Below are 23,786 nucleotides of genomic sequence, written 5' to 3' on the forward strand. Positions count from 1 at the left end.
AGGTGTGCCCAGCGAGGATGTGCTGCCTGGCCACAGGCCCAAATTAATGGGGCCAGGTGAGTATGGACAGAACCTCTGAAAAAACCTTGAGCCCCAATAAACCTTTTCTCCTATTAAGCTGATTATCTCGGGCATTTTGTCACAGCAACAGAAATCTGACTAAGACATGACCTCATGAACTGAAGAGCTTTGTTTAGCCAAGTAAACAGTTTTAAATGCAAGACTTCAAATCCCATTCATGCTCTACTTGCCATGGCCAGTGACACACTTTTTTTTCCCTGTTGTGTTTTCTCTTCTGTTCAATGTCAAATGATAAGGACTCTCTTGCTAGTGACTTATTTTTTATGAGACCATGTTTACTTGCCTGAATGAATAATATATTGTTAGAGATGTCAAGATTCATGATATAAGCTTCAGATAACGGTGAGAAGCCAGAAAACACAAGTTATTAATTTTGCAGTTATTGTAATCATTGCCTCACCCGTATCTGAACTTAAAATGAATTCACTGAATGCATTTTTTTTCTTTTTCTTACCTAAGTATACCTTTCATCTTTCTACTTAGATATAAATAACTATAAATCACTCCGCTGTGACTCCCAACATGTGACACTCTCCCTTTCGCTCTCTTCATTGTGCTTGAGCACTCATCATGTTTTTTGTTAGATTTTACTGGGTGAATTATGTCCCTCCAAAAAGTTATATTCAAATCCTCCCCCTCAGGACCTGTGAGTGTGCTCTTATTTGGAAATCGGGTCTTTGTGGATGCATTTAAATTCAGATGACCTCATACCCATCATTAAACAAAGTTCCTTAATTCACTGGGTTCCGTGTTAGGCAGTTTTCTGTCACTGTGACAAAATGCCTGAGATAATCAACTTCCAGTGTGGAAAGGTTCGTTTGGGCTCATGGTTTCCGTCCATGGTGGTTCGGCCCCGTTACTTGGGCCTGTGGCAAGGCAGAACATCACGGCAGGAAGCCAGGCGGCTAGCCCCGTGGGTTTGGGGTGGTCCCTCCTCCAGTGTAATTGGTGTTCTTTAGAGAGAAAGGAAAGGGAGACTGGACACGGCCACTCACAGAGTGAAGGACAGGATACAACAAGAGTGACACTTCCACAATCCAAAACAATCTCCAAGGATTACCAGCAGCCACCAGGAGTTGGAGGAGGCCAGGGAGGGTCCCCCTAGAGCTACCAGCGGGAGCCAGGCCTGCTGAGACCTGGATCTTGATCACCTCCAGACCACGAGAGAGGGACCTCTGTTGATCCAGCCCTCGGCTGGAGGAACTGGCACAGCCCCGCTGCTCTCTGAAGCCTCAGCCTGCAGCGCGGCCTGAAGAGTGCTGGAAACACCACCCACCCGCTCCCCAAATCCCCTTCCTTCCCACCCGCCTCCTGGTGCGCGGAGGGTCCCTGGGGGAGCCCCCTGGCCCACTACAGCTCCCAGGGCTTCCCATGGGGCCCAGGGCTGGGGGGGAGCTGTGGAGAATGCTTGCAGGATGGCGGGGGGGGGGGGGGGGGGGGGGCGGACCGGACACCGGGAGGCCACCTGCTGTGGGGCAGAGACTCAGGAGGACGCCGGGGCCACGTCAGCCTGCAGGTGCCCGGAGACTGGCCTCAGGCCACCGTGGGGGGTTGGGTTGGGGAGCCCAGCATCTCCCCCAAACTGTGCCCATCCTCTGTCCCATTCGGGGACACAGAGAAGAGAGGAAGGGGTTCAGTCTGGCTCCTCTGAACTGTAGAAGCTGCTCCCTGAGAAGGAACGCGGGCCTGCCCCCGCCTCCGACTCTGCCAGGGCGGCTTCCGTCCCTCCCAGGGGGAGACCCTGCCTGGAAGATGTCCCCTGCACCAAGGGCTCATCCAGACGAGGACAGCGCCGTGTCCCTGGGAGCCCTGCTCTCTGAAAGACCTTCAGCAAGCACCAGCCCCTTCTCATGTCACCAAGAGCACAACAGAAGTGCCACCCGGGCTCAGGGCTGGTCCCCTAGCCGGGCACAGCCATCCTGCAGAGGGAGGCTCCCGGCCTCCGGCCTCCTCGGGAGCTGAGCACTCAGCTGCTCCCTGGAGCGTCCACTCCCTGCAGGCGTCGGCCCAGCTGGCCCCGTGGGGCACAGGAAGCGCGTGCGCACCCTGGCCTGAGTCCCCGATGCCCTTGCTTTATGAAGGTGCAGCAGTGGGGGACAACAGGGTGACGGCCAGGTTGTCAGGTCCCCATTGAAACTGAGCATCCTCCCTGCCACGCACCGGGATTGCGCGGCCCTATGTGTAGTTCCTGTTCCACCTGCATCAGACAGACAGACAGACAGACACACACACACACACACACACACACACACATGCACAAGAGCTCTGCCAGCCAGACGGCCTTCTCTCTCTCTCTTTTTTTCACATGTTCACCTTTTTTTTTCTTTGTACCAGGACTGAACTCAGGGGTGTTTAACCACTGAGCTGCATCTTTTTTAAATTTTTTTAAATTTTTCACATACACGACAATAGTGGAATGCATTACGCTCATTATCACCCACTCACAGCACAACTTTTTCGTATCTCTGTATATAAAGTATGTTCACGCCAAACTATGCCATTATTCATGTACTCTCTCTTTTTTTGCATTACAATTCTTCACACACACGTATACCACAATGCTTCATATCTCTGTTTGTATATAAGGTATGTGGACTCCAAATTCACATCTTCATACATGGACTTTGGGTAATGATGCCTATCACACATTCCCCCATCCTTGCTAATCCCCTGCCCCCTCCCTTTCCCTCCCACCCCTCTTCCCTATCTACAATTAATCTAATTCTCCCATGCTCTCCCTCCCTACCCCACTTTGAGTCACCCCTGCCCCCCATATCAGAGAAAACATTTGGTATTTGTTTCTTTGGGGATTGGAACAATTCACAATAGCTAAACTGTGGAGCCAACCTAGATGTCCTTCAGTGGATGAATGGATAAAAAAAAAAAAAGAGTGGCATTTATACACCATGGAATATTACTCAGCACTAAAGAAGAACAAAATCATGGCATCTGCACGTAAATGGAGGGCGTTAGAGAAGACTATGCTAAGTGAAGTCAGCCAGTCCTGAGATGGCCTTCTCAAGCAGCACAGGAACCAGCTCTGATCTTCTTTCAAGAGACGGCCCGCCCCTCCCCAGGAGAAGACCTGGGCACAGACACTTCAAGTACCAAATGCAAATGAATACAACCCAGATTTCCAAAGAGCATCACTCTCCTTAGCCTTGGGGTGGAAGACGATTCAGTGAATTTATTTAAAGGCAAGTGAGAAGGAAAAAAAAAAATCACCAAGATAAAGGAAAGTCAGACCTGAAAAGACTGGTTTCCCTTTCCCTTTCCCCTGAGGTCAGGATGCAAACAGGATTCATCCCTCTGACAGTGGGAAGGAGATTTCTGGAAGTCTCCAGTGCTCTCCTTTCATGGCAGGCGGAGCGCAGGCGGCCTGGGTTCCTTCCAGCATCCCGGGGGTCACCTTCACCATCTCTCTTGTGCACACAAAGGTGACTTCTTCTGCTGTGGCTGCATCCACGGGGCAAAGTGCTACTAAGTGGTTCTGAGAGAGCCTCCCTGGTGTTTTTGGGAAAAGCATTTTGAACGCTTCAGCTGTGTGAGGCAGGCACGACCCTGTCCCGCCGCCTGCCCGCCTGCGAGTTGATTCTGGGTGGAAAAGAGGTTTCTGCCCTGGGCCCTGGCCACACTGAACTGCACATGATGGGATCTGGAAAAGGGAACTTGGGGGAATGCAAGACCCGGCACCCAGCCCTCAGGGCCACATGCCTGCGTGGCGCCTGCGAGTCCACTCTCCGGGTTGTCCCTGAGCCTGGAGACGACTGTGGGATCTGGGGGCCGAGTCCTCCGGGCTGCCGTGACAAACACCGTAGACAGAGGTTCTGGAGACAGGAAAGGCAAGCTCAGGGGGCCAGCAGGGTCTGTTTTCAGTGAGGGCCGGCTCCCTGGGTAGAGGAAGGGAGGGTCCCGGGGTCTCTGGGGATGCTTTTATAAGATGATTAGGTCCTTTCTTATGGGCTCCACTCTATGGCCAAATCACCCCTTCTCAGCCTCAGTTCTTTTTTAGAGGGTACGAGCAATTGAACTCAGGGGCACTCGGCCACGGAGCCACACCCCCAGCCCTATTTTTGTATTTTCTTTAGAGACAGGGTCTCACTGAGTTGCTTAGCTCCTCATGTTTGCTGAGGCTGGCTTTGAACTCGGGATCCTCCTGCCTCAGTCTCCCAAGCCACGGGGGATGACAGGCGTGTGCCACCGCTCCCACCTCAGACTCACTTCTTAACAGCCTGGATTTGGGGTGAGGATTTCAACATACATTGAAATATCCCACTGTGCCCAATTCATAGGTTCAATTGTGACACAGTCATTAAAAAAAATATTTTAAGAAAAATAATTTGGAGGCAACATGAACATTTCAACCTTAGCAGCCGATACAGACAGACACATTTTTTAAATCTAAATAAAGACAAAATAAGGACTTCTTTCTCTGAAAATCTAACTGGTCTTACGGGTTTAAAACTGGATAAAATTCTGCTTACCATTAGGAATTTAATATTAAAAATTGCCAAGCCACTAACAATCATAGCAGAAAACTACCATATGGAAAAGTTATCAACATTTCTTTTTTGGAAGCAGAAAATCACTTGCAATGATTTTGAGTATCAAAAAAAAATCCATTCAACATATTTTGGGCATTTTTCCTCCAATTGGGGTGAGAATAGCATTTCCATCATCAGCAGGGTTAACGGCTCCTGTTCTCAGGAGGGATGAAGGCGACATGCACAGGAAGGGTGTAAACTCAGCCCCAAATCCCAGGCACAGCTCCCATGTCATGCAGGGGCCTGTTCCGGCCAGTCCAGCGTCTGGTGGAAACGCCACTTCTCTATTCCAACCACCTCCTTGGGCACCCAGGCCCAGCACAGGAAGGGGCCAGATCACTATGACTTCCCAGAGGTCACTGGAAAACTGCTCCCGGATCCCACTGTTGGGGAGTGAGAGGTTCAGGGATCATGGGTCTCTGTGGGTATCACAGGACTTAAACTTCATTGTTTGGTGGGGGGCAGAGGCAACCAGGGATTGAACTCAGGGGCACTGGACCACTGAGCCATGTCCCCAGCCCTATTTTGTGTTTTATTTAGGGACAGGGGCTCGCTGAGTTGCTTAGCACCTCACTTTTGCTGAGGATTGCGAGTTCAAAACTACCCTCGGCAACTTAGCGAGGCACTAAGCAACTCAGTGAGACCCTGTCTCTAAATATAATATAAATATAGAGCTGGTGATAGGCTCGGTGATTAGGTGCCCCTGAAAGAAAGAAAGAAATCCAATCCAAGAGAGAGAGAGAGAGAGAGAGAGAGAGAGAGAGAGAGAGAGAGAGAGAAGGAAGGAAAGAAAGAAAGAAGAAATACATCAGAATGTCCACTTCTGTGCCACTGAACCAGTGCACTCAATACCAGGCCCCTCAAAGGACCCTCCAAACCACTTTCCCCAGGTGCCTGCTCCATTCCTCAGTGGCTGCGCTCCAGGCCCACTGGCTTCAGCTTCTTCTGCACAACTCACTTGCAAAGCCTCCGTCATGGTGATCACAGCAAGGAACTCTCCTGTAGGCTGGAAGTCCACCTCCTTTTTCTTGCAAGATTCATATTCTGTAGTTAGAAAGTTTATTGAATATTCTCGATGAGGACTGTGCTACAGAAGAGAGAGACAGCGGGAAGGGGAAGGAAGAGATGAGGGAAAGGGCGGGAGGAAACAAGTTCACTGCCAACACAAGTGCTCCCCGGGAGCCATTGAGAAAAGCTCCCTTTTCACCCAAATCTTGCAACAAAGCATGCTGATCAAATAATGCTTGCCCGTGCAGGAAGCGCTAGTGTGCGGCCTACCCGGGGAGGGGCTATAAATAGCTCCTCCAAGAACATTTTTCTATAATTAGCTTTTCACTTCAAGTGAACTATGTGTCATGAATTTCATATCACTAGATGTTCTTCCTGGGCAAAGCACAGGGCAGATTATGCAACTGTTAGTGCAGAAACTTAACTATTCAAACAGCATCGCCAGGAGTCGGAGAGTTTCAAAATGAGACCGACATGGAAACCCGCGCTGGGAAAGGAACTCAAGATGCCCATTTTGCGCAGATGCGTTCTTACGCACAGATGCGCGCAAACACATTAGAACTCGGAGCCGAGTTAAACGCGACAGGAGGCCAAGCACAAGCAAAGACATCGGCCACTTGTGTGTCAGCCCGGCTGTGCCCTGTTCTCAAGGGGTGTTCCTTGCACTTGCTGGAAAAGCCCATGTCTGGACCGGCTTGTCTGCGCCTCCACCAACGCAAGCTGGGAGCAAACGCCCCACGCAGTCAAGCGGTTTCTTGGACCTCCGTGGAGCTGGAGCTCCGACTCCACCGTTCCTCCTGAACCCCCCTCGCCCATTGCTGGAGAAACCACCTCCCATCCTTCTGGTGCTTTCACAGTTCACCCACATTCGCTGCCCTCCCACCTTCCTCCCCACGCCCAGCTCCTGGCGCCACGAACACAAAACACTTTTCTTCCCTTCTGTTTTGCACTTGCTGAACATCCCCTCCACGTTCCCCAGGGTCACTCGCGATGGCTCTCAGTGTGCAGTGGGAGGCAGAATGCCCACCATCTCTCTCCCTCTAGCAAGAACGCTGTATCCCTGGCCACCACAGTGACTAGCAGGGTGACCGAGGTCACAGCTCAACCAAGCACCCTCTTTGAGCTGACTTGCTCTGGTTCCCTGTTCTGGGGTCAAGAGAAGGCAGCTACACCTGTACCCAAAGTCTCCCTTTAATGAAAGGAACTGGCAACCAACCTCAGAACCCAACCTGGGGTGGCTTGAAAATCACATGTTTACCCAAGAACACTCCCATCCAGCCGATTGCCAGAGTCCAAAGAGCCCCTTGGTGAGATGCCAAGATGCCAGTAATGCACATATTGACCCCTGGACTTTATTTCCTTCCCTCAGGTATCGGGATCAAGTGTTGCTCTTCTGCCCACCCCGGTCCTCCATCCCAGGGTTCTCTTCCAAGCACTTGGAAGGCAGCTGCTTTAAGAATGGAGTAAAGATATTAATAACCCATGCATCCAGAGAAGGACAAACAGACAAGAGAAGTGCAGGGTCGTGGCAGGACTGCTTTGGCAGCTGGGGTCATCCCACAAGCCCTCGTGGAGATGAGAGGTGCCATGACCACATCAGACATGTCCAAGGGGTGGGCTGGCTGGAGGGAGCTCAGAATTCTCAGTCATCAAAGCCACGTTCAAGCCCTTCTCTGCCGCGTATTTCCCAAGTGACTAAGGGCACCTTGAGGCTCTTTAAGTCAGACTCCTCATCTGCCAACTGGAAATAATCAATCACTTCTGTACAGGACATTGCAAAGATGGAACGAGGTGATGTAAACACCTGGCAACTAAGTATTAGATAAATGTCACCTTTTATTACTGCAAGCATTACTTACCACGATATCATTTTAAAAGTCCTCTTGTCCAGATAATAAAATATTATTCAGTGCTAAAAAGAAATGGGCTATCAAATCAAGCCACCAAAAAAAAAAAAAAAAAAAGACAGAGGAAACTTAAATGCAGATTACTAAGTGAACAAAGCCAATCTGAAAAGGATTATCATGCAGTGTATGATTCCAACTAGAAGACATTCTAGAAAAGGCAAAACTAGCCAGGCGCGGTGGTACACACCTATAATCCCAGCGGCTCTGGAGACTGAGGCCGGAGGATCGCAAATTGAAAGCCAGCCTCAGCAACTTAGTGAGGCCCTTAGCAACTCAGGGAGACCCTGTCTCAAAATGAAATATATTTTGGGGATGTATCTCAGTGTTAAGAGCCCCTGGGTTCATCCCGTTACCCCCCCCCCAAAAAAAAAAAAAAAAAAGAAAGGCAAAACTGGATTGGGAAGGGAGGAATAAAGAGGTAGAGGACAAAGGAAGGAAGGGCCATGAAGCTCTGTGTGGCGCTCTAAGGGCGGTGCATGTCATTCAACCTTGGACCCAATCTACAGGATGCTCAACACCAAGCGCCAACACTAAGGGCCACTTGGGGCTCTGGGTGACGTTGACTTGTCAGTGCAGGTCCATCAAGTGTAACAAATGCATTGTTCTGGTGGAGAAGCCGATAGTGGGGATCTGTGGGAGATGGGGAACATGGGGATTCTGTACTTCTGCTTGTTTTGTTGTGAGCTTAAAATTGCTCTAAAAAAAAAAAAGTCTGAATTTTTTTTTTTTAAATAAACCTCTTAGAATCGAAGTCAATGGGACCAAAAATCCAGCTTCCTTATTAGAGAAAACGGACATGAAGGGCTTTCTCAAGGGACTCACATATAAAGAAATATCATTCTCAAGTGCCCATATTGACCAGAGTGTCACCTCCTCTTTTACTAACTTGTGTGTTTATGTAGGCCGATACTACTCACACGCTCACACACACACACACACACACACACACACACACGCACACACACATATGCTATTTTCTCCTGTGATGCTCAGAAGCACTGCAGTTCACTGGTGGGACATTAACAGGGACTCTAGGGCTTAGTCACCTTCAGATGCCTCCAGCCCAGTTTTCCTCCCTGGGTCCTGCACGCCCATTACCCGTTCTTTAGCTAGCTGACCACATGATGTGATGCGCATGGATCAAGTCAAGTCTCAGCTCTACCAAGAAGATGCACAAGGCCTTGACTGTCCCCTGTAGCATCCCCAGGCCCTGGTGACAGCCTGCTGGATCCTGAACTTTCCTATGAAGCTTTTGAGGAACAAGAACTCTCTTTTTCTGACCCTGAGGTTTGCAACATGAAGGTGGACATTCTTTTTTTTTAAAAAAAAAAAAAAAAAAGAGCCTTTAAAAAATATATATTTAATTTTTAGTTGTAGTTGCACACAATATCTTTATTTAATTGACTTCTTTATGTGTGGTGCTGAGGATCAAACCAAGGGCTGCACTTGGTGAGCTCTTTACCGCTGAGCCCCAAGGTAGACATTCTTGATTACTAGTTGGTGCTCATAGGCCCTGGCTTCTGAGTCACCAATTTGGGGTCCTGAGGCCTCTTCCTGGTGCGTTCTCCTGCCTAGTTTACCTTCTGCCGGCCGTGGCTACATTTTCCTTTTCTAGCATAAAGCCACTGTACCTAACAGAAACTGCTTTTGTATTTCAGTTTCCTCTGAATTTTAAGTTAAAATGGAGAAAAAAAAATAGATCTTAGAAAAACTGTGATATTATCCAGTGTGAACTCTGTTCTTATTGTCTAAAGCTACCAAAGGGGGTCCCAAACCCTCCTGATTGTAATTATCATCATGGCCACACACTCTCACCCATACGAAACAGTACAAACAGACGCCCATAAACCACCCAACACTTATGTTGAGAAATTAATTGGATAAATATTTTAAATCAGGATATGCCACAGATTCAACTTCTGTTACGGAAAAGAATATCAGATTAGACTGTGAAAACTTTTTATTATTTCACTAGACCTCCGCAGATTGATACCAGGGACTATAAAAAAAAATTGATTCTCTTCGCCATTTTGATTCTTTGAAAAATATCTGGGGTTCCTTGGGGACACCATTGCAGTACTCAATCAATAAAGTCAGGTTCTTTCAAAGGGCTAATGACTGGACCACGTGACAATTTCTCATAACTGACAATGCAGTTTTGAAATGGTTCTTGCATAGATTAGGATCTAGGTTGGCTTTATTATCTGGTTAATGAAAAATCCTAGCACCCATTCCAGTTCTTCCAAGAAGCCCATTCTGAGTGCTTCCTTTGAACTGCCTTGGCACTTTGTCTCTGGCACTTGCCCTATTTAGCTCATATTTATCCCTGTCTCAACATTGTAAACCCTTTGTGTACAGAAACTGCCCCAATGTTCCCTTGATCCTTTCCAGGCCAAGCCCAGCCTGACTCATGGCAACCCTTCAACAACTGTCAGTCAAAAGAACCAAACTGTCATGCACCGAATGAACGAACGCGAGGTAGACCTTCCTCTGCAATTCCCCTCTAGATCTGAGGTCCCTCTGGGGACCCTGTGGTCTTAAAGTCAGAGAGGTTCTCCTTCCTACTGGGTGGGATTAGCACTAGCAGATGGGCTGGAGTTTGGAAAGCACACAACAACCGCCTACACATCAGCTCTGTGAGAAATGGGCAAACACCGAATTACTGGACAATGGATTGAAAACAGGACATAAGAAAAATACTTGTTGCACTGTAAAATTATTTGATGCACCATTTCAGAGATCCTTTAGGGACTGTTTAAGTTCCTTAAGGGAGAAGGAGAGGCAGTTGGAATCTCTTTCAAAGCAAAGAAGGAGGAGGAGAAGAAGGAGAAGGAGGAGGAGGAGGAGGAGGAGGAGGAAGAAGGGAGGGGAGGAGGAGGAGGAGGAAGGTGGCTCTAGATTCATTAAATTCTCTTACACAACCTCATCCTAAGCCGATGATGGTCATAGCCCTGCTTTGAGGGCAGGGTCAAACCCGATCTCCTGAAGGAGAGGAGGATCAGGGGAACATAAAGCAGAATAAAGTAAAAATTTCTTTTAAAATGTTTTTCTCCTTTTGGAAAGGGAGGAGCTTCAACTCCTGATGTGGCCAAACGCCTCTTCTTTCTTGAAAAGCCCTCCAAGTCAGAGCAAGCCCAAGAATAACGGCGGCTCTTAGGATGCTCAAAGCTCTTTACAGCTGATTATTTTTCAGGAGGAGAATTAGACAAAAATAATACAAGTGGGAAATAAAGAGAATGACCTACTTTACAGGGGGGAAAAAGGAGCTCTGTGTGAGCGTTTTGATCTAATTGACGGTGTGGGGTTGCATGCCCAAATAAGGCGCTCTGGTCGGGTCTGCGCGGGAGAGGGCCTGTGGAACTCAGGGAGCCTGGGAGAAAGCTAGGCCCTGGAACCGCGTGGGGAGCACCCTCCTGGTCCCCTGCAGGGGCTGACTCTGGGCAAGGGCCTTAGGAGACCCCCCTGGCCACTAAATAGAGTATGACCAAAGTAAAGGAGAGGGGGCGAGAGGTAGAGGGGGCGCTTTCTTTTCCAGGGTCCCTTGTCAGGACGTGTAAGCGACCGAGGGACGTCCCAGAGCGCGGCGCCAGGAAATGTACCCAAGTGATGTCAGGGAGGGGGTAACCTTTGAGGCAGGGGGCGGAGATTTCTTCCCTCCTGGGGCTTCTACCCAGGTGCCAGCTGTGGTCGCCGCCTCGGGGCAAGGGCGGAGGAGGCTGCGAGTTTAGGGGAAATCCGCCACCGTTCCGGACCTCGGCTGGGCGCGCTGTCCCCCTCTCACCCCACTCGCTCTCGGAGCCCCGCAGAGTAGCGAACAGCAGCTCCCGGCTCCTGGGGGCTCGGTGCACGCAACCGTCTCGGCTCGGTGTCTGCCTGAGCTTGGTAAAAAGCCTCCCTGTTTTCTCGCGCGCGTTGCTGCCTCTCCAGCTTCTCTTTTTCTTGGATTCTCGCCTGTCTCCTCCCACAGAGGGAAAAAAAAAAAAGGTCACGTATGTTTGGAAAAATATGTAGGTCAGTGGAACATTTCCTGCACTGGTGCAAAAGGAGAGGAGGGCAGCGGGGGAGGGGAGGGAGAGGCAAAGCCCGGCTCCGAGTGTGCGCTCCTGGCCGCAGCCCCCACCCCACTCGCCTCTGCCTGCGAAGTGGGGACAATTAGCTGGTTCCTTGCCATCCTTGACCCATTTTCCGGACGGGCTACGTTGGTCTTGGAAGAGGCACTCATTATTTCTCTCCAGCAGCTACTGCTGACCTCAAGTGGACAGTGTTCACCCACATTTCTCTGGGCCCCCACCTCCCACCTGCCCCCGCCCGCACTCCCGCCGCTCCAGGAGACTATCGCGGTGGTCCCCGCAGAGATGCGCCCGGTGCCCTGGGGGTCGGGGACTTCATATAGCCCTGCTCCTCGAGATCAGCGTGGAGGGGATGACTGTCGCGTGCTCGCCACCCCCCACCCCGACGTGGGACAGCAGGGTGGCAGTAGGCGCTATGAGGGTCTGCAGTACGCGGGGACGAAAGAGTCCTGGCTGCCCCCAGTGACAACTTTAACGGGACCTCGCCCGGCAGGTCCGCAGCTGCTGGCTTCCCCTGTCCACTGGTTCACCTCCAAGCACAACGCCTCCTTCACCCATCCTAGTCCCGACCCCGCGCTCCAGGCCGGACCAGGCCGAGGGTCCCTGGCGGCACCGCAGGGCCGGCGGCTGCCTAGGGGCGCGCGGGTGTCTACACGGCCCAGGGAAGCCCGGGTCTTGGGGTCGGTCTGCCTTCGGCACGCGCCGGGTGCGCGTCCCACGCTGGGTCTCGGCCAGGAGAGACCCCGCCGGTGGCGACCGCACAGCGAAGGAGGCGGAGGAGGAGGAAGAGGAGGAGGAGAAGGAGGAGGTGGGAGGGAGCAGGGAGGGGGAGCGGCGGCGGCGGCGGCGGCTGTCCCCGCCGGCTCTGCGTGCGGAAGAGTTTGCCGCGCGAGCTGCCGGCCTCCCGCAGGAGCCCAGGGACCCGCTCGGCGGCGGCCCAGGAGCGGCGGCCGCGCAGCTTGGAAACCCGCGGCGGTGGCGGCGGCGGCGGCGGCGGCGGCTGCGGCAGCGAGAGCAGCGCCTCCCGCCGCCGCCCGGGAGGAGCTCGCCGCGCCCGCTCGCCGCCTCGGCTCCCAGCGGCGGCGGGAGGCGCGTCTTCCCGGCCCAGTCCGCGTCCGGCCCCGCGGGGCCGCCCCGGCCCTCTCGGAGGTAAGGGGCTGCCCCTGAGAGCGCGGGGTCCTGCGGTGGGAGTACGTGCGCGTGGGTCGCAGGACTCAGTCACCTGCTCACCAGCGCGGGGGACGCGCGGGCCCGGGAGGGGCGCTCCGGCGCGAGGCTGCGCGAGGCTGCGCAGCGCCGGGGACCCAGGGCGCCGAGAGGTGGGTTCCCCTCCGCACACACAATTCGGCCGCCCCGAGCATCGCGTCCTGCTGGACGACAGTGACAACCCAGATGGTGGGCTCCGGGCGCGTCTCGCTGCGGCAGGCAGAGGACTAGGCGCCCCAAACCTCAGAATTTGGGGGAAGGGGTCTTAAGAGGGTAGACCCTGGTAGGTAGGGGCCGGGTCTCCGGAGGGCAGATTTGAAGATTGCGCGCTGCCCTCCCAGAGCCGCATCACGAGGTCCCTTAAGCTTGGGGAGCCCGGGACCCCCGGAGAGCGCGGCGTGCGCGCCCCAGGCAGGGGCTGGCAGTGTCCCCCGGTCCCTGGATCGGGATTGGTTCTGGGTTGGATTGGGTACCGGGTCCTGTGAGCTTGGAGGGCGAGTCGTCTGGCGGCCGGGAGCGCCCCAGCTTGGATGCCAGCGTGTGGCTTGGTGGGGAGGTGTGCCCCCTCCCCGAGCAGAGGAGGGGCGCACCTTTGACCTCTCTGAGGAGCCACGCTGGGTGGGGGAACCTGAGGAAGGAACAGGTACCAAGGGGCTAGATTCAAACCAGCCTCACTTCTCGGCCTGCCACTCCTTAACTGCTCAAGGTAAGAAAGTTTGTTTTCATCCCTGTGATTCATAAATAATTAGTAACCAGTTTTGTTGATTAAGCAAGATGGAAACCTAAAATATACACAGGAACTCCCACTACGTCTTAAAACCTCTCTTCAGTTCCGAAAGTTAAAAGCCCTGGCGTTCAACAGGTGTGCAGGAGGGGGTCCTAGAGGGGAGAACTGCAGCCTTTCCTCTTCACAGGTTGCTTTGGTATCCGCCCCAGGATCCTTAAAGTGGTCAGCCTGTGGCTTTACAGGTAAAATACTGAATGGTTATCAAATTACTTAATCAGCGGAGGCGAGCTAGTCGGTCAGAATCATTAGAGCCCAAACCTTCTTTTCCTTAATAGGAGGGGTTTTCCTATTTGGACTTCCCAGGAAATTAATTCTGAACCAGTTACTGGCCAAACTCAGCTCTGTCAACACCTCTGTCTCTTTCAAAGCAACCAAAGTCCCCATCCGGTGAATTGACCAACTAATTATGGCTTGCGTTAAAAAGAGAGCTGCCTTGCTTGGAAGGCACCCTTCAGATTCAAGGGCACATACTAGCTCTATCTTCCTGTTGCTCAGATTTCCTTAAAGGAAAACGTCTGCCAAAGATAACCCCCCAATTTATTTTTAAAATAATCCCCAAATAAATATAAGTGTAATGTTGAAGAGTTTCTCTGACCTGGGCCACTGTGTTACAAAAGCAAAAATTCAGTGTTTCCTTTCAGCTCAACCAGGACCAGTAGAAGTGGCAGTCTAGTTAAAGATTTAAAAATAAAGTGTGCAACATAAAGACGTTCAGTAATTATCTTCCATCTTACAAAGAAATGTGGAATGTGGCTTAGAAGAATGGTAAATGTGCTGTGTTTAGCCATTTTCTTCTCAGAAATCGATGCCTCTATTTATTTGCGGATCTGTCCCACTGTGCACAAATGTAGGAAGGGTTTTATTCTTACTACTCCCCAGAGAGACTCCTATGGAGGTGAAAGAAGGGAGTACACTCTAGAGGAAATATGTTATTAATAAAACACCCCCCCACCCAGTGAAGCATGCCAAGAAAAGAACCAAGTGAGACTTTACTAATTAGTGTGATGAAAAATAAATTCCTGGGTAGGATAAGAGAGTATTCAGATGGTAAATGAAAGATTGATCTTTAAATAGAAAAGCCTTGTTTTCAAGTTCATTTGTTTTTGTTTTTTAAATTTGGACCCTGTTTTATATTTCTGGCTAATCTAATTGTGAAAATGATTTAAAAATAATGAAAATGATAAATAACACACATCACGTGATGTGTCATTAACAAGTTGAATCCATCTTATATTTTGTATAGTCATTTTTAGTTCTTGGAACCTTTATAGCTCATTCTTAACACTTACTTGTTCTGAAGTGAGAGATTCAAAGTTCTTGAATGTCTGAAGATTAAAATAATGTGTGTGTGTGTGTATACTTTTTGTATCTCCATCTTTAGGTTTGTTTTCTTCAGTCTTGCTTTTGATCCTTAAAAGCCAAAGGGCTGTCTTCTTTCTTAGTTTTTAAAACAAGCATGTGCTTTCTTCCCACTGTCCCATGTTGATACCAGGCACACTGTGACATCTTTCCTAAGACAGGTCAGACTGCAAGGTGTTGAAAATAGCTTGGTGACTCAGTATTCTTGGCTGTTTTATGCCAATAGTTTAATTGGCTGCATCATAGCACACATGTAATTGAGTTTTGCATTTAAATAGCGAAAATGGTACTTGATGCACTATTTACTTACAGAAATGTTTGATTAGCATGTTCCTGGTCCTGGTTCTACTTGTAGCAAAGACAAGAGGTCAGGGACATTCATATCTCACCTCTTCATCTCGTCCCTTTGAGGTCTTGTTCATAATAGATGCTCAATAAATAAGTGTGGGAAATGAGCTGAATTGTTGGTAAGCACTATCCAAAGGTTAGAAATTTCTGAATGCTAATGGAGCACTTAACTGTGAGTAATCCTATTTAAACCTGATGATTAATAGTACCTTAGAGAACCAAATAAGCATTTATTAAATATGAGCATATGTTTAAAAGGGGAATTTTTCATGCAGTCTTTAAGGCACGACTGCTTCTAATTTGAGTTCTTCGACTGAAATTAGGGACGGCTTGGTATTTTAGGCAAAGTCATTTCTCCAGTAAATTTTCCCCAAACACCACTTGAACTTTTGCGGCTCTTAATATGTAGTTCCATTTGATGATTTAGAATAAAAAGGAGAGAGCGTGCCCCCTACTCGGGTGTGGAATAAACACCGTGGAAAGGGATGAGGGGCGTGGGGCATCACTGTGCCCCTGAATCACCAGGGCCCTTGTTTAACGCGTCCTGAATCCAGGAGTTCTGGGCCGGGGTCTGGCTCCTGCAGTTCTCAGCTGAATTGCAGTATGGAAGTTGATCTGATGCAAACTAGAATGAGTCTTCCAGGTGCCGCAGCCCAGGCAGGGTCTGGGACACACTTCATCCAGTCCAGCACACATTTATGGGGCATGTACCACATAGCAGGCCCCAGTGTCCCAAAATAAAGATGGGTCATGTCTGCCCCTGGGGAGATGACAAGATGGAAGAGAGGGAGAGAGATTGATGGATTATTTTTAGACTGGAAAAGAGGTCCTGGGATGCCCCACTGCAGGGTGGTGACCAGGGAGGAGTCAGGGAGAGGGGATTTCCTGGGAGGACTCCATATTGCTGACCTGTTGTGTATGAATACACAACAGAGCTTTTGTGAGTTAGCAGGAAATGAAGCGCAGATTTTTAAGTCAGACAGATTTGGAGAAGATGTCCCCGCTCAGCTGCTCTGTGACTTGGAATCACTTTTTAACTTTTCTGAACCTAAGCATCCTTCTAAGAAAAACAGTGCTAAGGATGCTGACCTAGCCAGGTGACCAGGATTGTGGGTAAAGGGTGAATGTCAGGCCTAGCCAAAGCGATGGCTTTTCTGGTCCTACAGAGGAGAGGGGGCTAGACTACGAGGAGGAGGAAGCATTTCCTTACATGTTTTTCCATGTCGTTCACCAATCAGAGATAACTCAGGGCAGGAGGTGGTAGGGAACTGGGCAGGTAGGGCTGCCAAGCAGGCAAGTATGGAGGTTAATCCAGATGCAAACTAGAACCAGTGGGAGCTGCTCACCTCTCCTTCTGCCCCAGCCCCCTAGCTTGTGGCTAGCTTCCTTCCCGTCAAGGATTATGTTCATCTGAGTCTATGCCTGGTACCTGTCCTGTAGGTACCGCTGAAGAGACCAGTGCCCGGGTCCTCATGCACTCCTTAAAAATACTGTGCAAAGGGAAAGGCAAGCCCCTCTCCACTTGGAATGACATCACTCTATTCCCTGGTTGGGCACTTGTAAGAATTAAAGTCATCAACCTGTTCTTCTCACCTTAGTATAAGTTCCCCATCAACGTTGCATCTAAAGGTAGGCTGGTAACTCTGTGTGATTTTCCCTGCCTCTACTGAACCAAAAATGTCACAGTTACAGTCTCACAGAGAATTTTTTATGCCCACCGATGGTCAAAATATTAAATGCGGAAGATGATTTTTCAAAATCACCCGGGTTTTTGTTTGTTTTTCAAAGTGCATCTCATAGTGATTGGGAAAGACAGAAAATAATTTTAAAAATGAAGACTGCCCGATATGTTGAGGTGTATCTCTTCGCCTCCCTTCTAGGCGTTAAACTATTTTTATATTGGATTTTACAAAATGCATGGGTGTGATCTTCTATAAATTTTCAGATAACACAGTACCCATTCTGGACAAAAAGCTTCCCTTCCCCTGTGCGGGCAGGTTATCCCTGCTTCTTGGCCTGGCAGAAACCTAGTGATGCTGGGGAGTCTTCCCTCTCCCACCTGTCTCAGAAGATAAATCCTGATTGGCCAAGCAGTTGGGTGGGCCTGCTGCCCTGGTCTGTGATTGGCTCAGGAATGAGGATATGGACTTAGGCCTACCCAATAAAATGTCAGGTGGGTTGCTCAGAGGTTTCTGGGAGTTTCCCTGGTCTTAAAAAGAGGCAAGAGAAGAAAGGGCCCTGTTCTTCCCCTCTAGTGTGGTATATGGGCCTAATGCCTGTGAGCTGGGCACCCACCAGAACAGCCTGGGCTGGCATACAAAGGTGAAGAATGTGGCATCAGGGTGTCCTTGAGCTTCTGAATGTCCCCAAAAGTCTGCTTTGGGACACTTTGAGGATCTTGATTTCTGTGTGCAACAGGTCCAGTTAGGTTTTTTTGTGAGCTGTGGCCAAAAGCATGCTAACTCATACCTCCCATAACTCTCTGCCCTTCTCCAGAGGTAGCCACGGGTATGTTCTGCTAGTCGTTTTCCGGTGCGTTTACATACATACATTTATGTGTTTTAAAAACAGAACTCATTCTATGCATAATATTTAGTGACATTCAAAAAGAACAACACTGTGGCATTGAGACGTCTTTGCTTCATGACTTCCCATCTACTTCTTTATTTTCAAAGGCTGCAGAGTATTATTCAGAAGGGATGGGAAATAACTTAGTTCATTCCTATTGATAAACGTTTTGTTTCCATTTCTTCACTGCCAACCGTGTGTTTATTAACTTCCTTATCGGTCTATCTTTGTGTACACTTCAAGTTTTTCTAGGTCAAGGATTACTAGGAAGGGATTTCTGGGTAAAAAGATGCATCTGTTTGAAATATTGATAGATGCTTCTTAATTGACAACCAAAAGAGCTGCCCCTTTGAATTTCTCCCATTTGGCATGTCTCCATCTTAACTAATGCTATGTGTTATCCATTTTCCAAGTCTTTTCTGAGCATCTTCACATGCTTGAGATAATACTGCTTACAAATCTTATTCTGGTTGCTTCCCTTAATCGGAATATAAGCATTTATTTCCCTAGTCATCAAAAATTACATGTAAACATGTTTTTAATGACTACCTATACAGTCATCCCTCAGAGTCCACAAGGGATCATTTCCAAGACTCCCCTCCACAATCCACAGATGCTGCAGTCCTTTATGTAAACAGCACGGTGTCTGCATAGAACTTATTATGCACATCTAGTAGATTATCTCTAGATGACTCACAATAGCTAATACAGTGTAAATAGTTGTACAGTGTATTTCTTAAGGGAATAATGAGAGGAAAAGTTCTGTACATGTTTGGTACAGTTGGACTTTTGTTTAAAAAAGTATTTTCCACCTCAGTTTAGTTGAATGCATGGATTCAAACGGGAGGGTGGGAGTGGGTTGGGACAGATGTGATTGTTTGGGGAGTGTTTCAGCGATGTGTGAAGGCACAAAAGGGAATCTTTGAAATTGAGGAGTGTCATGAAAAATAAATAGACACAATCAGCCTTACAGGAACCTTGAAAAATTTCCTGAAAATGATGTTAGGAGACACACCCCTCCAGTGATCTGTTTCCAAGAAAACCCCAAGGAGATGGCCTTCCAGAACCTTCTAAACCCAGTCAGATGTTGAACTGCCCCAGAATTTATAGTCTGACAGCCTCTGAACCCCATTCTCTGAAGGCGCCGTGGTCACTTAAACATGTACTTTGTGTCGTACATGAGGCCCAGCTGTAAAGACAGTTTCTTGGATTTTTTTTTTTTTCCCACTTCTGCTAGAGAAGACAGGGGAGGAAACGGGATGGATGGACCTCATAAGAACTGGCCATTGCTTTTAGGGAATGACACATTTGCCAAGGTATCACTCTTATACCAGGGAAGGCTGACCATATGCTGTCCTCTGGTAGGAAAGGAGATGTTAAAAAGACAAAAAGACATCAAGACAAAGATGTCTTCAAAAACAATCCGTAGCCTTGCTGGGGACAGTGTAAAGCACCTAGCATAGCTTTTCGGTCTTGGTTGTCTGCACAAAAGCATCCCATATATCTTGATATGAGTAGAATGATTAGTTATTACATATCTGCAATAACCTAAGAGGTGTCAAAAGAAACCATTGAGACTCCCAACAAATAAGAATGCCTCCATTTAAACATTTTTTAAAAAAATTAACATCTCTATTTTTGACATACAGACATGAACATTTTGGTCCTCCTTAATTCTATTTCAAATCCAGCCTGTAGTCACAAAGGCACTCGGGAGCAGGCCTTGTACTGTAGTTTCACAAAGAGTCCACTTTAATGGAATTCAGATTTGTCTTTAACTGTTATGTAGAAACATCCAGATGATTAGTCAGCTTTCTGTTGCTGTGACAAAATGCCTGAGATAAACAACTTAAAAGGAGGACAGATTTATTTTGGCTCATGGTTTCAGAGGTTTCAGTTCACGGTCACTTGGTCCTGTTGGTTTAGAGCCAGTGGGGAGATGGTACACCATGGTGAAAGCACTTGGTAGCAGAGCTGTGTTTGACCTCATGGTGACCAGGAAGTGAAAGAGAGAGGAAGGGGCGGGGCTCCCAGTCTTTCTTCAAGGGCCCGCCCCCTGTGACCTCACTGCCTTCTGCTAGGCCCCACCTCTTAAAGGCTCCTCTACTTCCAACAGTGTCACAGGATGACAGCTCATCTTTTAAACACACCTTTGGGGGACATTTAAAATACAAATGTTTACAAGCGTGTTTTCCGTTTTGGAACTTGTTGGCTGTAATTTTCCACTGTCCTATTTTGTGAGGTCAAGACCTGTTTAGAAATAGCTTCACGGCTGAGCTGGCCAGAAGGTGAAGCGCTCTGATCAGCCTGCTGTTGACAGAGCCGTGGGGACAGGCTCTGCCTGGGAGCTGCAGAGGTGATTTGGAGCAGGTGTGCGGGAGAAAGGCCACGGAGGAGTCAGTCTGGCTGCTCCATGGATCCCGCCAATCGTGCACTCGCCACTTGGACACGTGGGTCTGTGTAGTCCACATGGCCCTCTGTGTCACCATCGGTTACCGCAACAGATGCCTGTTTCCCTGGAGACCAAGAGCTCATAAAAATAGAAGGAAAACTTGAACACCCAACTTTTGGGGTGGGTGTGGGTGGTGGGGGCTGGAATATGGCTGAGAACCGCTGCTGTTTAGCTCTGGAATCAGTTCTTCCAATGACCACAGGTAGATAGCCATCTTTATGTGGCCTCTCCAAGGCCTTCTCAGTGGCCAGGGAGGATTTGACCTCCGTGGCCTCTCCCCCTTCTCCTTCCCCGTGACTCCTAGCGAGAGGAATTCACTCACAGCAACTCAGCATGACACATTTGCGGTAGTTAAGGTCCCTCAAGCTAGAGAACTTCTGCTTCCCCTCAGATGTGGGCCTTGACTCATAACAGTCTCTTGGCTGGATGGCTCTGGTCAGGCTGATTTCAGTAGAGATAACAGAGCTGCTTATTTTTGAGCTGCTTCTGGAACTTTCCACCCATAGCTTTTGTCTCTCCACTCTCCAGTGAGATGGCCTGTTTCCACTTGGTCCCCGGATGACGCACACGCTTGTCACTTGCTTTACTCTCTCCTAGAAGCTACCACTCATTCCCACACGCGGGTTTTACCCACAGGGGTCCGGCAGTCTCCAGGCCGTGCCTATATTCTGTACATTTATTTGATCTAAAAAAACAAACAGCATCTCTTTTGGAGATTGTGTGCGGGGGAGACACAGACCCTGGATTTGGAGTTCAGGGTGGCCGTCGTGAGGCTCGACGCCTCTCCTGCCTTGCGTAGCTCACTCCTGACCTTGCACCGTCCTCTGACCTTGTGTGTCTAACCCTTTTCACCCGGATCTTGCTGTCATTCACCCCTTGGCATGCTGACTCAGCTCTTGGATCCCTGAACCTGGCATTGGCTTTTTAGCTATTCCCAGGAGGCTTCCTGGCTGGGCTCAGCCACCGCTCCTGGACACCATTCCTGACATGGCCAGTTTCACCCACACCTGTGCGCATCACTCCCTTGGCAAACTGGGCGCTGGCTGGGTCTGTGAGCACCCCTGTCCCCAGCACCCACGCGGGACAGGCCCATGGGCATTCTCTGGTGTTCTCTGAAGGAAATGAGAAAGCTCCCCACCTCCCAGCAGCAGATGGGCCCCCTCAAGGAGTGTCAAAGGAATCCATGACACCTGACTCTTCTGTGGGCCAAGAGAGCACCTTGTCTGCCTTTCCACCGCCAGGACCATTCATCGGTCAGTCATTCTTGTGTTGAGAGCCACAGCGGAAGGGGCCCCAGCAAACTTCCAGCTGCCAGCTGATGATTGGCTCACAGCGGCCTCAGCAAACTTCTAGCTGCCAGCTGATTGGCTCCTCTGCGGTGATGCTCATTGGGCTGTTTCCCCCGCCCTTTCAGGCCATGGAACTGCTCATTGGAGGACTTTTTGGCTCCGCCCACACAACCCAGCCAATCAGCCTCAAGAGCAGGAGGAGTGGGGGGGGTTTGAGAGGCTTGTGGGAAGCTGGTGGTGGCAGTTGGGCTCTGAGGGAATTCCTGAAGAGCTGTGTGGTGTGGTGTGTGTGTGTGTGTTCTAAAAATAAAGTTCGTTTCTGCTTGATAAGTGGCTCCTGAATTGTGCCCAGCCAGACTGTGGCATTCTCGTCCTCCGATGACTTTAGAAACCTGCTGCAGACGCTCAGCTGGTCTCCATGCTTCCTTGCCCTAGAAGCTGCATCCATTCTCCCATCCGCTGTCAATCATCTCGACATCTCTTACAACACCCAACACCGTGTAAACACCTGTACATAGTGGTTATCTGCTGTGGTTCGTGGCTTAGTGACAGGAAGGAGTGTGTCTGGGATCAGTACAGATGCCATTGTTTCCTTGAATACTTTGGCTGTGCGGTCGCTGAATCTGCCCCGTGGAACCCACAGTGCGCACACAGCCCGCGGTGTGCGGAGCTACCTGTAGGACTCCTGTTTCTCCTCTGCCATGTCACAGCTCTGCTCTCTCAGGTCTCTGTGACCGGGATAGTGGCATTCTTCCCACAAGGAAGTCGCTGCTTGCCAGCCGAGGGACCCTGGGTTGGCCTCTGCTTGGCAAAAAATCTAGGAAATGATGGGGTGTCTAGTGGCAGACTAAATGCTTAGGGTTTAAAAAGAACAGTTTGTCTCGTCTTTATGTTTAAAAGAACAGTTCTTTGGATGCTCCCCGTGTCTGTAATGTTCTGCTTATTCGCACAAGTTAGGCGTTCACAGGGGTCAGGGGTCAGCCATCTGACCTCTCCTCTCTACACAGAATCTCCTTAGGTTTCGGCTTTGCTGAGTGTCTGCCTGGCTCTGTTCAGCAGCAGTCCCGTTCCCTGTTGGGTGTTCCTTGGGTGCCACCCTAAGCACGTACCTCCTTGAGGCTGCGTGTGTGTTTTCTGACGTCCTGGGGTTTGGCCATTCTGTGTGCATGGCCACCTGTCACCTTAAGATACCTATGAAACAGTCCTCCTTGGCCAGCACTGACCTGTGGCCTCGCTTTCAATCACAGCATGTGAGTGGCTTTCCTTGTGTGTCTCAGCGACACTTTCACATGGTTTAATGAAGTCAGCTTGTGCCTGCAGCAGAAAGGGTTGGCACCCAGACAGGACCACTTGAACTTGGCACGTCCCACATACCCCAAGCCTCGGTTTCTTCATCTGTCAACCAATCCTCAAAGGTAAACACCGATAGGAGGGAAGAGTTCTATTAAGATGAGAAGTCATGGTGCTGTTTGATTTCTTGCTGATATGGACAGGTCATAGATCAAACTCTCACACACCCAGCCAGGCCAATGCCAGCCGCAAGGTGTTTTCTTCTTTAATGAAGTCCTTGATTATTTTCAGACAAGGTCCATGCTAGCAATTTAAAACACAATATATTCCCAGTGGCTCTGGAGGCTGAGGCAGGAGGATCTAGAGTTCAAGGCCAGCCTCAGCAACTTGGTGAGGTGCTAAGCAACTCAGTGAGACCCTGTCTCTAATAAAATACAAAACAGGGCTGGGGATGTGGCTCAATGGTTGAGTGCCCCTGAGTTCAATCCCTGATACAAAACAAAACAAAACATACTATATCCCAGCGCTCTCCTGAAAGCTAATGTAATGGGGGGAAATGAAATGCTTGAACTACAGAAACCGCACATTTACAGTGTCTTGGCAGTTGCTTGGGGTCACACAGTTTTCTTTCAAAAGCATTTGCCATTCATCAGAACAAAGTACCCTCCTAACTGTTTTGTGTCTGTACCAATCAGTACAAATCAAATAGACTGTGTATTCCCATGGATTCTGCGATTTTCATGAGGTAGCCCTGTGGGGCCACTTTACCAGGACAAATGTGACATGTGCTATTCGTGTGACCTTTCATTTCTTCTTCTAGAGAGGATTGGCTTCAGGAATTGAAGCTCTGTTTTAACCACCCTAGAAAAATGCTGTT

At 49.4% G+C, this 23,786-nt stretch overlaps 1 protein-coding gene and 1 long non-coding RNA gene across 8 annotated transcripts in view; one reads left to right on the top strand and one right to left on the bottom strand.

The window, feature by feature from the left end:
• Positions 1-3,242: 3,242 nt before the first annotated feature.
• On the bottom strand, positions 3,243-11,826 carry LOC144369269 (uncharacterized). Of its 2 annotated transcripts, XR_013428747.1 has the most exons (3): positions 5,584-11,826; positions 3,796-3,908; positions 3,243-3,585 (listed from the first exon to the last, which is right to left on the bottom strand). It is a non-coding gene; the product is annotated as an uncharacterized LOC144369269 (long non-coding RNA). The 2 variants fall into 2 exon arrangements; XR_013428746.1 differs by having other exon boundaries at positions 3,243-3,908.
• A 795-nt stretch (positions 11,827-12,621) lies between these two features.
• The window catches only part of Npas2 (neuronal PAS domain protein 2), a 152,079-nt gene continuing 140,914 nt past the window's right edge, over positions 12,622-23,786 (top strand). The window contains exon 1 of one of the 6 annotated variants that reach the window (XM_078028570.1): positions 12,622-12,759. The gene's annotated coding sequence lies outside the window, so the exon portion shown is untranslated. Of the gene's footprint in view, positions 12,760-12,797; positions 12,930-13,198; positions 13,523-23,786 lie in introns of those variants that run through there. The other 5 variants (XM_078028568.1, XM_078028569.1, XM_078028572.1 and 2 more) reach the window with 5 other exon arrangements.

The sequence above is a fragment of the Ictidomys tridecemlineatus genome, chromosome 12 (genome assembly GCF_052094955.1).
Source record: "Ictidomys tridecemlineatus isolate mIctTri1 chromosome 12, mIctTri1.hap1, whole genome shotgun sequence".
Classification (NCBI taxonomy): Eukaryota; Metazoa; Chordata; class Mammalia; order Rodentia; family Sciuridae; genus Ictidomys; species Ictidomys tridecemlineatus.